This window comes from Camelus dromedarius, chromosome 3 (genome assembly GCF_036321535.1).
Source record: "Camelus dromedarius isolate mCamDro1 chromosome 3, mCamDro1.pat, whole genome shotgun sequence".
Lineage (NCBI taxonomy): Eukaryota > Metazoa > Chordata > Mammalia > Artiodactyla > Camelidae > Camelus > Camelus dromedarius.
Window position 1 is genome coordinate 72,613,074 of NC_087438.1, and position 21,075 is coordinate 72,634,148.

Sequence of the window (21,075 nt, forward strand, 5' to 3'; positions counted from 1 at the left end):
AATTAGGGTAAAAATTTAAATGAGCCTTGGTTTCTACTCTCAAAGTGCTTTACTCTAGTAGGCTATTATTTACAATACTCAAATAGAATCACTAAATGTTGAAGAGCTTTGTTTAAGTAAATGAGAGATTTGGAGATTTATATACAAAAATCACTTTTGGAGGCTTCTAGCAATATAAAAAAACTAAACTGCTATGGACTCCCCCCTCCCCACATCATACCAGAACCCTTACACAATTAAAAAAATGTATGTAGCTGGATTTGACAAGAAGCAAGTTATGAGAAATTAAAAGCCTAGAACTAAGTACAAATTGATATCAGGGCAGTCCATTCTAGTCTCAGATGGTGTCCTAATTGCTGAGGATGGGGTTCTGACAAACGCACTAGAATAGAAGACACAGCCACTGGGTGAGTGCTAAGAAGCTTGGAATTGTCTACCAAGCACAAAGCTCAAAACAAAATGATGACTGATAAATCTACAGGAAAGGAGAGGCGAAAAAAAAATGCCACCTTTGAAAATTTTAAATCCCACGTCTGGGCCCCGTGAGGTTGTGATTTATGAAGTCAAAATATGCGAAAAGTGAGAAAGCACAAAACCAAGAAATAAACACATGAAAGTTGAACAATCTCCTAGACACCCATTAGGTCCACAAAGAAATATCAGAAAATTTCTGCAACAAGATCACTTTCATAACCAAAGCACATGAAACTCCCACAGACAAAAATATCCCCACTGCAGATGGTAATGCAAAAAAAAATAAATAAAACAAGCAACGGGGGGGGGGGTTCTACATGAGAGTTCATACATCCTACAAATCCAAAGAACCTCAGATAATTGGAAAAAACAAGAAATAAGTATTTAAAATAATACATGAGATGAGTTAGGGATTCAGGAAATAAGCATAGACTAAATGAAGATATATGGGGAAAAATCAAATAGAACTAACATTCAATATAACCATTCAAATTAATGACTCATATGACAGATTAAATAACAGATTAGGCCATTGGAAAGTTGAAATCTGGAAGGTAGATTTAAGGGAAATCAAATGTAACCATAGAAATAAAGTGATAGAAAACATGAAAAAGGTTAAAAAAATATGGAATATAAAATGACATGGGCCATTGTACATTTAATGAATGTCATAAGAGAAATGTGGAGAAAACAATATATAGTGTGATAATGGCTGAAACAGTTGCAGAGTTGAAGAAAGACATGAATCTTTAGACAAGAGGACCTTCAACTAGGATGAAATGACAGAACATAAGAGACAAAAAGCAAAACTGTAGGGAAAAAAAATCATAAAATTTTCTACAAAGGGAAAAGCAATAAGAATGATCCTAGACTTTTCCTCAGCAGCAATAAATTCCAGAAAACAGGGGATAATATCCTCAGAATACTGAGGGAGGAAAAGAAAAGCCAAGAGAATCTAGGTTTCTTTTTTATTTTAATATTTATCCAGAATTAAAACAGATCAAACATTCCTCATATCTTAAATTAGAGGAATCAAATCTATTTACAAAAATAGGCCTATAGAAAATATATCTGTCTAAAATATCGCATTCCACTTGACATTATGAAGAAAGAGCTGTTCGCACTTAGGGGACAAATACATTTGAATTTCTAGCTGATGACTAGATTAAACAAACAGACAAATAAATAAATAAATAAATAAAATGGAGGAAATGCATGTTTTTTCACTTACAGTGCTGTGATTGGCTATATTAAATTCCAGAACTTTTTTAATGTACTAGAACAAATTAGAGAGTTTAACCATTGTTTTGGATGTGCAATCAGCATACATAATAAAAAGTACACTTGTATACTAGTAATAAGCTACTAGTAATAAGTAAGCAAAAAATTAATTTTAATATATTTTTTGGTATTCACACTTAAAATAGAAAGTTCTTGGACTAAACTTAAAAGATGAGTACGAGTTTTATGAAAAAATTTTAAAATTTTATTGAAAGGTCTTTTTCTCTCTGTAATCTTTATTATTTTTTCAAATGCAAACATATCACATGCCTATTGTAAAAGATCAAACAATTCAAATGATTGACTTTGTATTACAAATATGAATTCCACATCATGTGCCACTCTCGACCTTGTTAACTATTTGTATATGTTCTTTCATATTACAGAATGCATGAATGGTATATGTAACTTTTAAAGTATTATTCAAAACCAATGCTATACTTAAGAAATGAAACATTAACAATACCCTTCATTCCCCAGCAATGCAAGTTAAGTACTATTTTTTCATTAAAATTATTTTACATATTTACATTTCATTATTTTACATATTTAAAAATAATGAAAGAGCAATATTCCATGTTCATGGCTAGGAGATAAAGCTATTTAAACAAAACTTTTTATTATATATATGTATGTACATATACATATATATGCTGTATGTATACATATATAACGTGTTTCTAATTAAAATTTTGATAGTTTTTTATATCTTGGCAAGATGAATATAAAAATCAAAATAAAAAATCAAGAGGCATGCATAGCTAATAAATTTATGAAGAAATAATATAGTAGGAAAAGAGAAATATTTAACCATAGAAATATACAAGATATTAAGCCATATTTTTCAGTCACAGAAACTATAGGTTGTGTACAGTGCAGACAGATTATAGGAACAGAATTTAGAGAACCCTAAAAGAGTCCAGCATAATTAAAAAGACCTATTACATAGCAGCAGTGGTCTGAAAAATATTTACTATTCAATTATTTCCTTAATCTTTTTTTCCAAATACAAACATAACCGATTAAAATTACACAATTGCTACCAATATGAAAAGAAATGATAGAAAACAAACTTTCTCTAAATTCTTAGTTCAAAAAATCAAATAATCACTATTTTAAATTAAAATATAGAATAAAATATTAATCACAAGTTGCTTAAATAAGATATAAAAGGCACAACCATAAAAATTATATATGCTGATAAATGTTTAAAGTCGATAAATAACTGATGCTGAGAAATTCCTAATTTGATAAATCAATTGATCAATTCAATATATACATTTCTTTAAATAAAAGGAAAACACAAAGATAGTTAAATGTAAGATATTGGATGAGAGATGATATTTGTTGAACATATTACTGACAAATAAATAGTTTGCAGTTTTTAATAATATGGACAAAAAACTAACTCCTACAAGTAAACTTTAAAAAAGAAAAAAAATGGAAAGAAATTGGGCAAAATATATAAACTTTAAATATATAAAAAATTTTTAAAGATGAAGTAATCTGAAAAGCAATAAAATTTATAAAAAGATTTTTTATTTCATTTGTAAACAAGGTAATGTGTCTTTAACAAGAAAATATAATTAGACACATATCAAACTGACACTATTGTCATGTAAATGATATAACTTATTTAAATGTTAAGATAAACAAAATAATTGGACACACACATATGTTATAAAGTGTAAAACTTATATCAAGAACAGTGAGGTGGTGTGATTTTACTCTCTTACAAGCTAATAATTCATCATGTCATAATTTTATGAATGCTAGTAGAAGATACAATACTCAGAGTCAGAGACAAAAGATATCATTACTCAGAGGCCCAACAGGTAGCTTGAAATTTATATTCGCCTTGGTTCCTCTAGCCTGAAATTTCCCGTGGAGATGAATACTATGTACCCAGTGAATCTCCCTCACAGCTAAGAAACCCAGATCTTAGGAAATGGTAAACCTACCCAACATTTTCCCCAGCAGAAGATACTATTTTTATTACTGGATAGCAGATAAATCTATTCTATGTCCTGGAAGGGTACTGTCTCTACTTTTTAAGGCTGTTTATTACAGAAACATCCTTGAAAAGATAGTATGAATAAAAGTATATACAAGATACACAGAAATGTTGTGGAAAATTGTTTCTCAACCATAAGACTAAGTATGACCAAATAAACTTCAAATTAGTGATGATATCTATAGAGTAAAAAGAAAAAAAGCAAGCATATCATATTTCTAAAAGAGTTTCAAGAATAACACTAATACTGTATTTATTTAAGAAACAATTGGGGGAATTTTACTCCTAGAAAGGAAGGCATAGCTAATGCCAAAAGAAACAAATAGAGAAGAAGGTAAGTTAAAAAATGCAAACTATTAAAAGACATCAGTGAGCTACTCAAGCAATGAGAACTAGAAGACGTAAGATTTTTGACACAGTAAAACCATGGATCAAACTTTATATTGCTGATTTTTCTCTGGATATATCCTCTGATTCTAGATACAGGCAGCAGGCTCAGAAGCTGTGCCTTGCCCATTAACAGTGCCACTACTGAGACAACAGCCAAGATTTTGGTGGTTTTGTAGGACTCCGGTGAATAACTTGGAAACATTTCCAATCTCAAAGATAAAGCTAGTCTCCCCAAGATATTTTCCAAGTCCTGAAGCTGTATGGAACAGGAGGAATAGATACGTCACACCCATTGCTATTGTTCTTGACCACATGACTTGCTTTGCTCTGTGGGATTTGGGTAGAAGTGACAGCGAGCCAGTTCTAAGTCTGTGCCTTAAGAAATTTTGGTCATTTCCATTATCTCTCTTGGAAGTTTTTGACATTGATCAAGATTAGAATATATTTGAGGTAGCCAACATCCCTAAGGGTGAAATGGATATATTTGGAGTATATCAAACTAGCCTAGCCAATTCCACAGCCAATATACACATCCACAAGCCCTAAAGGAATCCTGGTTAAGACATGCTGCTGAGATTTTTGTGGTGTGTGCTATGGAGCAGTAGGTGACAACAGATGACTCACACAGAAATTAATACCTAGGAGAAAGTTCTTAACATAACAGAACCCTGAATATGTACCACTGGCTTTAGGGCAAGGTGTTGCACAGTGAGTAAACTGTTACAAATGTTGGAATCAGAGTGACCCACCATTACATAGTGGTAAAATACTTGCTAAATGTATGAACTACAATAATCTGAAAGGCAAAAAACATATAGCTTATAATCCTGTGGAGCTGGGTGAGAGACTTAAAAAACATAATATTGGAAGAATGAGTTGTATGCTTCTACTGTAGACCACATACATTTACGTACAGAAAAGAATATACAAAAAAAAAACTACTAAAATTCCTAAGAGAATTTATCAAGCAAACAGATTATATTGAGTTAAACTGCAGTATTTTGCATACTTATACAAAAGCAAAAACATAATGTAGATGAAATTTTTAAATGTTTCCATTTATAACATCAGTAATATCAAACACATAGAAAGGAATATATAAATTGTATAAAAAAAAGTATAATGAAAACTAAAACTATTAAGAATTAAAGGAGATATAAATATTTCATGGAATACTATATAAATTATCCCCCAAATTGATCTATAGAGTAATCACAGCTCCAATAAAAACTCCAGCCAATTTTGTCTTTTTGAGAGGAAAAGAAGACAAAACAAATTCTAAAATTTATATTGAACATCAAAGACCAATAATGACCCCTTTTGAATATACAAGCAGAAATGATGAACAATGAAGAGTAAAAATGTAACACATATAACCACATATTAGGTATACAAACCAGAAATGGTAATGCATTGTGTTTTTAAATATATGTATAATTAACAAATAAAACAACAATAATATTTAAGGCACAAAGGAAAATAGATCTAAATACTATTATATCTCTTTTAAAATTGAATCTATTATTAAAATCTTTGCACAAAGAAAACTCCAGGCTGAAATCATTCTGGAAATGAATTCTTCCACACATACAAGAAAGAAATATCACCAGTCTCACATAAAGTTTTCCAAAGAAGAAAGAAAGAGGGAATATTTTCCAAATCTTTAAATAAGCCCTCATATCCCTAATAATAACCAAAACAAGGACTTCATGAGATGATAAAAATCCCTTTATGAATATAAAAGTTCTAAAACCACAATAGCAAATCAAGCCAGGGAAATATGAAAAAATATATTACATCATGACTAAGTGGCATTTATTCCAGGAATATAAGACTGATGGAGAATCAATCAATATAATTAAACATATTAACCAGAGAAAGGAAAAAATATTACATGATTATCCCAATAGATGAAGGGAAACATTAAGTAAACTTCAGCATGCAATCATTTTGGAAAAAAAAAGAAAACCCCTTTTTGCACATTAGGAAGAAGTAGGAATTTCTTCGATATAATATATAGCATCTACCAAAAAATTACACAATGTTTGCCTTCACCTCTTCTACTTAATACCATACTGAAGGTTCAGGCAATGCATGAAAGCATTTTTTAAAAAGTAATAAGTATAATAATGAAAAAGGAAAATTACTTAACACTATTTGCTTATAAAATTCTTGTATACAAATAATGAATGAATAAAAGTGTATGGTTAAACAGTGGTTCATACAGGTTATTAAATACTAAGCAAAAAAAATCATTGATACACAACAATTATGTAGATAAAACTGGGAAATAATACTGAGTGAAAAAAGCCAATTCTCAATAATATATGATATTATTCCTTAACACAGCACTTTAAAAAGACAAAAGTTTAGAGAGAACATATCAATTGTTGCCAGAGGTCAGTGCTAGGGGGAAGGTAGTGTTGGACTGAAGTGCCTATAATTATAAGGAAGCAACATGAGGGACCCTTACTGGTGATGGTACGTGCTGTCAGTACCTTAACTGTTGCGCTAGATACACAAACCTACACAAGTCATAAAGTTGTAGAAAGCTGAATACGTACACACACTGGCACAAACAAATGACTACATATAAAATGGTAAACTATAAATAAGATTTGTGGATTATGTAATATCAGTATTATGATTGTGATATTATCTACAGTTTTACAGTGTTACCATTGATGAGAAACTGGATAAAGTATACACACTTTTTGCATTTTTTCTTACAACTACAAGTGAATTCATAATTATGTCAAAAATGTCACTAACAAATGTTATGTGAAAGATTATAGGTATAGGATCTTCTACAGAATTTAAAGTTGAGAACTCATTCCTTGGGTTATGTAGAAATTTTATAATCTAGGAGTGCTTCCACATTCTAATTTAGCTGTCTCAAAGATCCACAGATTATTGACATAATATTATTCTACCAGATTTTTTGTTCAAGTATTACTACTGTATTTTTTACCCCTTTGAAACTCATATTCTGTTAAAGTCTTCATTCCTTTCAACCATCACACACCTCATGTTTTAACTTCCTAGTAATATATAAATTACAATGACTTTTTCAAAGACACTAAATTCCTTTATCAATGTATTCCCCACACTTACACTAAATTTATATTAAATAATCAGAAACTGTTTTGCCAATTTCAGAAAGCCTTTTACCCATATTTGTTATCATTTTACTTTACCTGAATTAATAAAAATTTTGTGATTGCTCACAGAGTGGATAAAAGACATTCAAATCTCTGTATCTCTACCATGAAGTCATGATTATTTAACTTAACTGCACATTAAAATGAGTTAAGAAAAGGCACTCAATTTCTTTGATCAGCTTTCTCTTTATTTCTCCAAAAATGTAAAACCTCTCTTCCCTAGATTCTCCAAACTTATACTTACAACTTACTCTCATTAATTGACCTCACTTTCCTAATAATATAAAAAATATTGAACAGGAGCTACCTCATCTTTCTAAAGCACCTACAAACTGAGCTGCATTTGGCATTCTCCTTTCCCCCTACCCATCTGATAAAACTGGGACAGTCCTCTCCTCTTATCAAAGGCCAATCTTCACACTTGCGCTCTGCCTTCTTTCACTGACCACTCAGGAACATGAGGAAGGGTTGACCACTCAACCTCATTTTCTCCTGTTGATTTTCATAGCTCCACATTATTTCTTCTACTCTTCTGCCAAAGTATCTCAGGTTCTTTTGTTGTTTCCAAGACCTCTACCAGTACTTAATATGTTGGAGTACTTCAAGGCTGAGCCTATTTAATTTTCTTTTCAATATATATTCTTTCCTAAAATGCTCTAAATCACCAATTATATGTCATGGGCTTCCAAACTTCTATCTGTAACTAAGTCTCAACTAACTGCCTATGTAGAATCTCCTCTTGAATTTATAACTCAGTATGTCCAAAACTGATATCAGCATTCCTATTCTAGTATTTTAGCAAAGAGGACACCAACTCCCTATTCATGGGAGTCATCCTATACATAAACATTACCAGGTCCAATCAAATCAATCTCCCTGATGGATTTAAAAATCATGGCATCAGCAAATCTTACTGATCCTAATTCCAAAAGATATGGAAAATATTATAATTTTGTCTCCAATATTACTAACCTATTTTAAACTGTTGTCTATCTTGCCTGTACTGCTTAAAAGTCTCCAACCCATTTCCCTAATTTCATTATTCCTTACTTATATTACTGTACATTTCACCAGCTTCTCATTTTCCATTGGTTTGCCAGAGTTATCTTTTAAAAATATAACAAATATCACATCTCCTTTAAAGCCTTCCATTCCTATGATCTGGGCTTTTAGGGGTTAATCTGATCTACCTAGGAAATTAGAAATCATTTAGTTTTTGCCTCTCAACTGCCATTTTTATACCTCTGTTTTCTCATTTACTTAACTCCAGACATACTAGCCTTCTTTTTATAAAAGAATATTCCTCAAAATTCCTATATATTCGGCATGCCAAATTCCTGGGAATATCTTCATAAATTCTTAACAATTCAAGTTTTGGAATTTGAATCTCAGACCAACAGACTTCTCTTCAAAAAGGACTTCTCTGACTTTACTATATACAGTATCCTCAAATCAAGCTACTACTATTGATCACATATTTTTTTCATTTATAGAAGTTAGAATTGACTGCTTTATTTGTTTCATTAATCACTTACTTGTTTAATTAATTTGTTTAATTAATTATTGAATGTTTTGGTGCACTATAATGTGAGCTTTAAGATCATGGACATCATTTTTCATATTCATTTCACTTCCACGTAATTAGAATAGGACTGAAGCACTTAATATATACTTTGAATACATATTAACATCAATAACATGCTCCCCTACAGTTATTGCCAGTGGCTTTTCCTCAGTTTTTAGAAAGATCTAAAGACTGTCCCTATATATCCTCCTGGGTCCTTTGAATTAACCACTGACATAAAAGAGTGATATTTTAAAACACAATTCTGAATAAGGCAACTTTTTGCTTAAGTGTCTCCATTGGCTTCCTATTGTTCTTAGGATAAAGACCAAGTCTGTAATCATCATGATAAGATTTTGAATGGATTGGATTTTGCCTTTCTTCTTACTCTTCCTTTGGTATCCTTTCCATTACATTCAAATAAAAACCAGCTGAATTTTGACTTTCTTTTTTTTCAAAGTTTCCTAAATGAATTAGCCTTATAATCTTTACTTTTATTCTAAGAGAAGTGGTAAAAATTAAATATAATGAGAATTAACAAATAAGATGAAAAATTAAAATGAGTGCAGCCTTAATAGTACTTAATGCATTTACTCTGTAAATTGAACATGCTTTTAAAATATTCTCACTACTTCAAGTCAAGGGATTTCAAATGTGCTAACATGTGCACAGGCAGCATTCTTTTCATTAGGAACTTTTGGAAACACAGCTGTCCAGCAGGATATTATTTCAATAATTTTTGACTAAAGGAAGAGTTGTAAAGTAACTTTTCTTAAAATTTTACCTACTCAATCTGCACATATTTTTTTCCTTGAATAGACCATAGTTCTATAATATATTATAAAATTATTCATTACTGATAAAATCAAAACAGCATTTCAGTATTATGCTAAAGATATCTGTCATCCATGAATTGATTTTATATATTGTAATTTAAAGTCTTTGTAGCTAATTTAACCCAGAGATTACCTTATTTTAATTGTGCAATAAAATATACAAAATTTATTTTAAATATTAGATTTATATTTAAGTGTTGTCATATGAATCAGCTGAATAATGGGCAATGGCTTCAGTGAAGAGATTCCAGGTTAAGTTACAAAACTTAATGTGGCATAATTGTCATGCAGCATATTGCTGATTTTCCTCTTGGCTCTGAATAAGCAAAATATGTTGCATCTTCTGAGGCCAACATTATCAAGAAAGCATTTTAATGAAGAAAACAACATCTTAAAGAACAACTTTTAATATGTAATATGAGCCTTATTTTATAGACTCACAGTGGATGAAGATGTAAAAAGTATTTTTTGGAATTCAAATAGAGAGTAAAAAATTGCTGGTATGCTGTTTGCAAATGAGTCTAATTAGCTACAGCTACAAAAGATAAACAACCAGGTGAGAGTGAATCAATAGGGCAACAAAGTTTTAGCAGGTGAGTCATCTCTGAGGGAAATATTGCAACAAAGGAGGAGGGAATATTCATAGACTCATGACACTTCAATATCAAAATGAGATACACTCAGGACCTGGATCACACAAGTTCTCACTAAATATTAGGTCATATTCTCTCATCCTTTACACTTAAAAATTCTTGGAAAAGATTTTTTTTGCATTTGTTGTTTTGTTTTTTAAAAGACAAATGATGAATGAAGTAAAGGGAAAAAAATTAATGTACACCAATGACAGATTTGCCTCCAAATACACCGGAAATGGATAACTTCAAAGTTTCAAATATTTTTTTCTCTAAAAATATCTTAAATTTTTATATGGGAATATTATATTTTTTCAAACAAGATATTAACAGTAATATGATAGATACTTTTAAGTAACACTGTAATAGGGAAGAACAAATCTGATTCCATATTAGATCTGTTCCTTTAGCTCAAATCCTGTGTTCTGTTTCCAGTGCTTAGTCATGCTGGTTCTGCACCTTTGTAATATACAGGATAGCCCATTCTTAAGGCTCTGAACTTTAAGGGTATAATACTTTTCCATTCATATTGAGATAAAAAGTTGTAGAACAGAAAATAACTTGTGTCTTGTTGGAGATTGACAGGAACGTCATGGACTAACCTATGTGGACAGCTGCAAGAAAAAAGGATTCTGAAACCAAGACATTTGCAACAACCAACCACACCCCTTACCCCTTTTTAGTATAACAGGAGCCTGAATTTTGACTTGGGCAAGATGGTTCTCCAGGACATTAGTTTGCCATCTTCTCAGTCTGCTGGATTTCTGAATAAAGTCATTATTCTTTGCCCCAACACCTCATCTCCCGATTATTGGCCTGTCATGTGGTGAGCAGAATGAGTTTGGACCTGGTAACAGCATCCATGCATTAAGTTTGATTCTCGGCCAATTCCATGTATTAATTTATTTAATTGTTATAACATTGTTACATTATCTCCATTTACGAAGACAATACTGAAGCACAGTAATTTGCTTAAGGTCACATAGATGGTAAGTGATTGAGTCAAGTCACACTAGGTACTCTACAAATGCAGAAGTCACATTCATGCGGTATTGTTATGAGCCTTGTGTGAAGTGAAATCATTTCACTTCTCTTAAAAGCCCTTAGGAATCTTTCTGTTTCTTAATCTGAGTCTAGAAACACTGTTCTAAAATAAAGCAGCTCTACAATCCCATTATTATATTTTAAAAGAACTATTTTAGCCTGAAATTCTAAGCCAAATTGTTTCAAAGAGATGTGTGTGCTTGTTGAATGCTTATCACATTGGTACTCCAAGTATTCTTTGCAAAGCACTGTAAAATTTCTCAACCCTATCCTCAAGTCCTACAGTGAAGGTTATGAAATTCTAGGAAATAGGAGGGCCACAGAGACTTTCACTTGCATTAGCATCCTTGTTCTTCAAAATGTTAGTGTTGTTTCATCTTTACCTATTAGCAATTGAATCTTGATATTACTTTGAAAAAATTGTGAAATTACTTTCTCCAACAAGTAAAATCAATTAAACCCAGTAGGGGTTTTAAGTGCTGTGTCCTTTCAGACTCTGTTCCATTATTAGTCTCAGAATTCTGTCTAGTTCTGACATAAGGAATTCAGTCCATCACTGCATGGTTCTGTTTTATTATACCATGTTAAATGACCGTAAATAGCCTAACTTGCTTAGTCATGGCTCTTCTGTCTAATAAATAGCTACTGAGAAATGTGCAAAGTACAAAGCGTTCTCCTTAGGAAAAGGCGGTAGCTAATTAACTTAGCTCCGAGAAAGATTATAATTATCCACTTATCCAGAAGCCATTCTGCTGGTGGTAGCCATTGCTTTTAAAATTTTAGAATCCGCAGAGCATTTCTGAAATTAAAGTCACTATTAAAAATTACTATTATGCCAAGAAGTGATAGTAAGCAGATTAGGTGCCTAATGCAGTTTAGAACTATTATCACTGAGATATATAGCCTCATTTGTAGATATTTCAGTGAAATTCTAAATTAGCCAATAAAGCAGGGATAGTTAATAATATAATAGATATATGAAGCCTAGTAGATTTTACTGGACATCTATATTAACTATGAGACTCAAATCAGGAGATAGTTATACTAAACCAGATAAAACTAGCCCTATTTTTTTTCTCTTTCCTCCTTTCCTTCCTTCCTCCTTCCTCCTCCTTCCTTCCTCCTCTTTTCTTTCTTCCTCCTTCTCTTTCTTCCCTTTTTTCCTTCCCTTCCCTTTTTTCCTTCCCTTCCCTTCCCTTTCTTCCTGTTCTTCCTGTTTGTTCTTCCTGTTCGTTCGTTCGTTCTTTCTTTCTTTCTTTCTTTCTTTCTTTCTTTCTTTCTTTCTTTCTTTCTTTCTTTTTCTTTCTATACTTGAAACATAGTGACTAGCAGCTGCCTGGATCTTCTAGAAAGGAAAATACAAGAAATGGGTTCTTTTCTTTCATTCTTTGTGTCTGACAATTTCAGTAATATGCTTTTATCTTGGAAAATCTAATCAAAAGCAGGACTGGGAGACTCAGGAAGCATCAAAATGAAAGCAAAACATTTTGTCCTTAGAAAGCAGTTTTTGGGAAAATGTAAGTCCGTTGCATAAATTGAGAGGCTCCTTGTTATTCTGTTTTCTTAAACAGCCTCATCACTAACTTAATCAGAGATTCTGATGAAGTTTCTCTGTTTGCTAAACATGCCCTCCATTTTTCTTATCACAATGAAATCCCATAAAATAATAAGTGGTTTATAGGGATGCAAGGTCCCCTCCAGTTACTGCCAGTTTTTCTTCTCAACTTTAAGAATACAAAGATCTGAAGACATGTTTTATTTCAAGAGTTTCAAGCCTGCTTAATTAAAAACAGTTTAGGAGTTAAAAATGGGTATGACTTCAACACATTACAGCATAGTATCAAAGAAGCTCAGGGGAAAATTCTCTAAGGCCATTCTTGCAACTCTCTCCAAGGAAGGAAGAGCCTAAATCCAAATACACATGAATATTTTCTTTGACTTCTTGTTCTCATTTTCCTGAGGTTATAGAAGGAAGTCTATGTCTTGACATGTTTAAGAACAAAACAAACTTCTTTCTCACAGAAGGGTGTAAAATTACATCATACAAAGTATTTTCAAAAGGCTTTTGACATCTTTTAAAATAATTGTTAAAAATATATTTATGTTAAAGACATGCTTTGATGGAGCAGGAATAAAATATTACTATAATCCCTATGATTAAGCTGTGACCTATTGTATATTGTCAATTAAATGTATCTAGCATTAGACAGAAAATACAAATGACATTTGGGCCCTGAAAGAGAATTATCTATCTTTCTCAACCATCACACACTTCGCTTTTTTCTAAGAACAAAGAGTGTACGCCAAGAAAACAGATAAATATTATTTTTGGTACTAACTACTGGCATATATTCAAAATAGTTGGTTTATAGATTCAGGCTACTCATTAATGGAACATTTCTCAAACTCTTGGCATCTGCAGACCATTGAGTAGACATTTGGAACACACATGGACCACAAAATTTAGTTAAATTAAGAAAGAGAAATTTGTTGCAGTTGAATGCAAAACATGAAATTGTTAATAATAATAGTTCTATATCAGTAACAGGAATGATACTGTTTGTATCTTACACTAATGCATCCAGCTCTAATACAATGATAAGAGCTACAGTTATAGGAAAGTTTGCAAACCAGATAGTTTCCTGTCTTACAAAACCCTAAATCATAATTAGATGTCTTATGTCTTATCTGAAATGGATACACATATTCACTGTCTCTTTCAAATAATTATATATGTTGGTATTAAATGTGGAAAGGAATATTATGGAGAGATTTCTTTTTCTGGGAAGCATCCAGCACTTCATCAGAGAGTGTGATGTCAAAAGACTGTCCTAAGTTCCTGGTTTGCTTGACTCGGATCAATAGTGGGTGTCTTTCATAAAAATGAAGAACAAAAAAAAAAATGAGAAAAAGGTCTTGTTCTCTTTGACAAACTTCACTGTGGATTGCAATTTATATGCAAACCAATTTATTTACGAATTATTATAAATAGGTACTTTTATTTGTTTAAATAGGTATGTATTAGGAGGTCATTAAAAGGCCTTCTTTCCTCCTACCTCCCTGGCTGTTCTGGTTGAATCAGACTTCTGGCATCTTCTTTACTCACAATCTGTTTATGAGTGATCATATCTAGTCCCATGGCTTGAAATACTATTTGCTGTCTAGTGCCAAATTTAGATCTCTAATTCCAGCCTCATTCTTCAGCTGCATTCTCACATGCATGACTGCATGTTCTTTCATGCCCGCTAGGTATCCCTAACTTAGTATTTCCAGTACAAAACTACTGAACCTTTCCTTAACTGTATTTTTAGTTCCATCTCAAGATATTGTACAAGGATGCACCTGATTACTCTGGAAAAAGTTTTATAGGCATCTTTACCTCTTATCTTTCTCTCATAGCCCCTAACTAACACATTAGTAAAGCCTATGAGCTCTACTATCAGAATATATCTTAAGTCCTTTCACCTTTTTTCTCCTTTATTGCTCCAACCTATGTCAAGTTTGTATCTTCTCTATCTGGATTATTTCATACCCTCCTAACTGTTTCACTACTTTCATTCTTCTCTTCCTATAATCTTTTATGTATGAACAGTCACAGAGAATGCTTTAAAAATATCAGCAAGAACTTGTTGCTCCGTACTCTCAACCATTCAATGGTTTCACACTGCACTTAGCTTAAATAACTGTCCTTAAAAAAACCCTACGTGATCTGTACCACCCTATCCCATTCCCTGCTCCCTGAGACCTAAACCACCATGCTCCTTCTCACTCCAGTCATTTTGGCTGACAGTTTGATTTTTGCTTTTCTTGCCAAGGTCTTGCTCTCGCTGCTCCTACTTACTGAGACATTCTTCCTTGTTGTCGTCTCACTTAAGTGTCAGTTTTCTCAAATTTTCCCTTAACAGAGAAGCCCACAGAAATAAAACAGCACCACTTCTTAGTATTTCCCCCTATATCCTGCTTCGTTTTTCTTCAAAACATATATTGCTACCTGACATTTCATTTTATATTGATGTTTATTTGATACTGTACGTTTCTCTTTTCAGAATGCAAGTTCTATTAAGCTGATGATATTTTTTTCTATTTTCTTACAACTGTTCTTTGTACCTAGACCAATGCCTGGCACATACCTGGCACCCAATAAAAACCTATTAGATAAAAAATAAATAAAGGGGTTAAGTAGGAAAATGGCAATGAAAACACATTTGTTTTGAAACCGTTACTCTGTAATATGGAGAATGTTTTTGGCAGGGTAAGATTGTCTACCAGAACAGAGTTAAGAAAGTGCTGCATTACCTTGCAGGAGAATTTCATAGCTTTAACTATGAAGAAGGAAATAGAGCTGAAGAAAAACAGAGACGTGAAACTGTTTAAGAGGTAAATTACAGAGCACAGTGATAAATTAGATACTGGAATATGGAAGAAGAAATATATGGAACACCATTTAGATTTTTCACTATAACAGTAACAAATAGTAGTTCTTGTTACCGTTAGAAGGAATAAAGGAAAAGGGTAGTGGCAATGGGGGTGGGGTGTGGTTATGGGTTCATTTTGAGGTATGCTGAGTTTGTTACCTGAAAATGCAAGAGGCTATTGGGTATACAGTCCTGGAGCAGAAAATTATGTCTGGGCAGGACTCTTTAAGCATTTGTATATCAGTAACAACTGAGGCTTTGAACTTAGATGAAATACTTTAGAGACACTATGTAGAATAAACAGGAAGATAATTTAAGACAAATGTTGATGAACTAAAAATGTAACAGCTGAGTAGAGAATGATGCATTTCCCAATGAAAAAGCAAGGACATAACAAAAGATAAAAATAGAAAATCAGGATTATGGTGTATCATGGAAGCCAAATTTTAAGGAAGTAATTTTCAAAACGTATGTAATGATTAGCACTGGTGAAAAACAGTGAAACCTTTGTTTTGGGGAATGACACATTAGTTGATGATTCCTCCAAAAAGAGACAAAATTGATAAATTAAAGTTAAAAAAATTAAAATCTAATAATATAACAAGAAATTATGAGGTGAAAAGATTGCCAGAGGAAAGCAAATAAAAATTGCTTTAAAAGGTAAAAAAATGTCTATCTTCAAATGCTTATTGAGAACTCAAGATACATATTAGACAATCCCTGATGGGTTTAGAGGAATACCTTTTACTGGTTTCCCTATCAAAAATTATTTCAGAGGCAATACTGTGCCTGAACCCAAATTGGAATAGTAGAGAAGTAAGTTACAGGTGAGGAAATGAAGAGAGTAAATATCACCATTTTTGGAGAAGTTTAGCAATGAATTAGCAAATACTTGATTGATAGGGTAATAACTATCAGAGGATATGGGGTAGTGGGGTTTACTTTTCTAAGGTCAAAACACTGAGAATATTGAAAAGCCCTACCTTTATGCTTAAGCACTTCTTCACTACTCACAAAATTCTATCATTTTTTTATTCTCTTCTAAGTTACTGCCTAGGTTATAAAATGAGAAATCTCCTCTTTATAATGCACATAATTTCATTAACAAGGAGAACAATTCTCCTTCAAATATAGATATACACATAGATACTTGCATATATGTATATATATATATATATATATATGATGTGTAGATATGCTTTGTGTGCACACACATGTGTAAATATACTGTGTACTGCAGTGATATCAATCACCTAAAAAAAGCAAATAGGTGATAGGTTCATATAATAGTAAATGACTTTTTCCCCATCATTTGCCATTGATTTAATAACATTGTCAAGATTGCATTTATATAAAGAATATTTTCTAACAGCTACTTCTGTTTCTTTCTGAGTGTATTATTTGCAACTGATTTCAAATTAGTTTTATATACTTTTTGCAAAAAAATATTTTTTACATTCTTTCCCTCAAAAGAATAAAAATGTACATAAAGCCTCTGTAAATGTATTCTCTTCCTCATATTTAATAACTAATCAATCACTTGTACAATAAAAAGCAGCATGATCACATATGTAACATCAATAATATAATTTGGAATAATATTATAAACATAAATAATATATAATAATGCCTGAAAAAATAGAACATGTCAATCGATATACTAGAAAACATTATTTGATGTTTATTGTGTAAATATCAACTGTATTCCAGTGAAGTTGCATGTATTTAATTTAAAATGATGAAAAATCTCAAGTGGTTTTATGTTACTCTTTGAGATGCATTTTTAAGACAAAGAAATTGTTCAGTAATATCCACTTTTAAAATATTCAACCTTAAACACTTTACTTTTAAAAGGATGTTTATCTTTGATGGCTGCTTCTGTGAAATTAGAGTTTTCCCAACACATGGTCTGCACATTCTTCTATATGTGCATTCAGTTCCTACATACACCACTCTGAATGCGTTTTTCATATTACTCTGTTTATCCCCACAACTTTAAATAAACCATTTTTGAGCCATTGATTCATATCTTAGAGTAGTAGCAATAAAATGTGATATATGACTAATTATTAAATATAAACAATATAAAGCAAATCTTGTGCAACATTTTGACCAAAATCACTGAGCCTTGTTCAATGAACGATAACAGACGAACCCAACAATATGATTCTGTAGTTCATGGGAAATCCTTAAGAAAGTAGAGATTGTTAAGAATTTAACAAGATTGAATGAAATCTGAATGGAAAATATATTTCACATATCAAATTTGGGAAACACAGATAAAGAAAACTGTTTCTTCCCTCTTCTACCTCTTCCCATTACAAAGAGAAGCAGCTCGATCTGCAGAAAACTGTGACAGACCGCAGAGAATTGCAGTGGTCCATTTACCACACTTAACAACACTGCACTAATGACTCCTTCCTTATCACTCTTCACCTATTAAGACATGCAATAAACATATCTGTTAGAGTTTTACATTAGTGTGGCTTCAAATACATCTTTTATGTGCAGTAATGATTTTCTAATGAATGTGTATACCTCAATGTCTTCCAAGTATTGATTAGTATAAGCAGGCTAATTTTAATTCCTAGCAATTTCCATTTGTCAACAAGATCTTTATCAGTTTCCTACTGTATGCCTAGCCTCATTAAGGAAAAAAATATTTGAACCAGAAGTATAAAATTGTGTTGTCTTTCTTAGATGGATAGAGGAAAAAGGTAATGGTTAAATTCGTAATATTTGATTTATATAATGGTTAAATATTATATTTAACATAGAATTCCTATTCATTTAAAATAACATTTTTAATAAGAATATAAAAACATTAAAATAATTAAAAAAATAAAATACCAATAATTTGATTCTAACACTACTGCTAGACTTATTTTCTCAGGGGGTGAAATTGATATAAACTTGTTTCAGCCCCTAATCATATGTATTTGACTCAGTACAATATATTCAATTCAATTCACATTCAATACAATTTTGCTGGCTCTAATCAAATAACTATATCTTTCTTTCTGTATCACTTTAGCCTTATGTAATGTTATAAATACCAATTTTAAAAAGTCTAATTCTGTGCTTTTGCATGAAAATTTTCCTTTCTCCTTCATATTTGTTATTTTTAATATCTACATAACATTCCCTTTAGCTGATACATCATAACATTTAAACACCTTCTTAGACATAAGATCTTCACTTTTATAATTTTATGATTTTATAAACTAAAGTTTTAACAAACTTTGCTGAGTGTATTGGATTCTATTTTTGGATAATTATTTCCTTAAATAAAATTTCCCAAAGTGGGGTTACCCAATCAGAGATTGTGATTACATATTTTGATTTGGGGCCATGCACCATATTGTTTTCAGAGGATCTTCCAATCTATGACACCAAGTCTACAGATCTATAAAGACTTGGAAAAGTTATTTTCCTTTAACGAAGTTGTCTTAGGATAATAACCACAAACTAAATCCTGTGTAATATTTAAATTGCTGTTAAAATGTATTCCTCATTTCCTACTACCTAAAATCTGTCCAAGGTCTTTTTTTTCCCTCCTCTCTGCACATTGCTATAAATTAATAAGTTCCATTGATACCTTGGTGATACAGGAATACCCATACACTTGCCATTCTGAGATGTTAAATAAAACATGTCTGAGTATAAAATTCCTCTAAAAATGAAATTTGGAGTCAATTATGAAACTTACAAATCCTCCGACTTAAGTTCCCTGAAGAATAGTGTAAGTATCATTACTCTGAAGAAGAGATGAACATACATAAATACACTGACATTTTGAATATCAATAACAATAACTGAAAAACAAGTAGCTCATCTTTTGAAGTGGTATTCTCATGTGATTTTTTGAAAGCTGATACTTCACATTCTGAAAGTCATGAACTAATAGTGAATGTCATAAAAATATTAAATAAGAATCCCTTGCTGATTTTTATTCATAGGAAAAAAAATGTTTTTAAAGAGATTGTCCTCTCTTTTTTGCGGGGGTGGAGGGGTGGTTTGAGGAGAACATCCAGATGACTGGACTATGTCAGGCTATCTAGAAAAGTAAATTATTTAAAAAATACATATGAACACTTTGTTAAATGAAAGGCCACACATATTTGGAACTAACGAGTAATACGAATGGTAAATACTAAATGGCAGATGGTCCAACACTGACCTAGCTTACAGGGAAATTCCAAACTAGATTTATTTAATTCTGCTATGGAACAGGATTGAGGAAACGTTTCTCTTACATCCTACTGCCATATGGAATGTCCAAAACCACCTGTTCACATTCAGATGAACCTAGTGGCTCATACTGCTAAATGGCAAGTGGCCCAGAGGCTGGGAATAGATGAGGATCCAGAATTAGTAATATTCTGTAACTTCTGTCCTTGGTCATGTCAATGATGGATTCTCTACTCTTTCCTTTCATTCTGGATCTCCCCTATGCAATCAGTACCCCTTCTCTCCCATTATACCACAGATCTAAAATTATCTTTGGATGGAGAAAAACTTGCTCTCCAAGTACACAATAGAATATTCCAGTTTATCACTTAGGCCAAAGCTTTCTCTAAGTACTTATTTGTGGTTTCTGGTGAGACAAAGGATGAAAGGAGCTTAAAGTTCCAATGAAATGCTGGATGATCTGAAGAAAAATATACAGGAAACATACAGGTTAATACTTCCAGACTTAACCCTGCTATCTACATTATTGCTTACAAGAAAGCTCCAAATCCTTCTTTCCCTTTGTAATAGAGTTTGAAGCTCCAAGTAATGTGAATCATATTTACATAAAGGATAGGCAAGAGGTGAATCTAGTTTTCATTATTTCTTTTATTTTTCCATGTAAGTAGAATCCAGGTCATCAAGTATTCACATTATTAATAGGACAGACACAGTTACTAATTATCAGGCTGACATCTGTATATGCCATTATTGTTTATTATCCAAGAAAATCTCAGAGTGATTTAACATCCATGTTTAAACAAATATCTGAAATTCCTCCAATTTGAAACACTCTTTTTGAATACTAGATATAAAACTTGGAATTTTAGCTGTGGTATACTCATGACTGAAATAAGCTTGAAACTTTTCTGCTTCTAATTTTATTGAAAGTAATCCTTCTTTCATGGAAAACATATAGCCTCTCCCAAGTTTGACATACACAAAATCTCAGGCTTGCTTGCAAAATAAATTTCACACATTCTATACTTCATTATTTTAAGGAAAACATATGTCTCTTCAGCTGGATCTTTTGG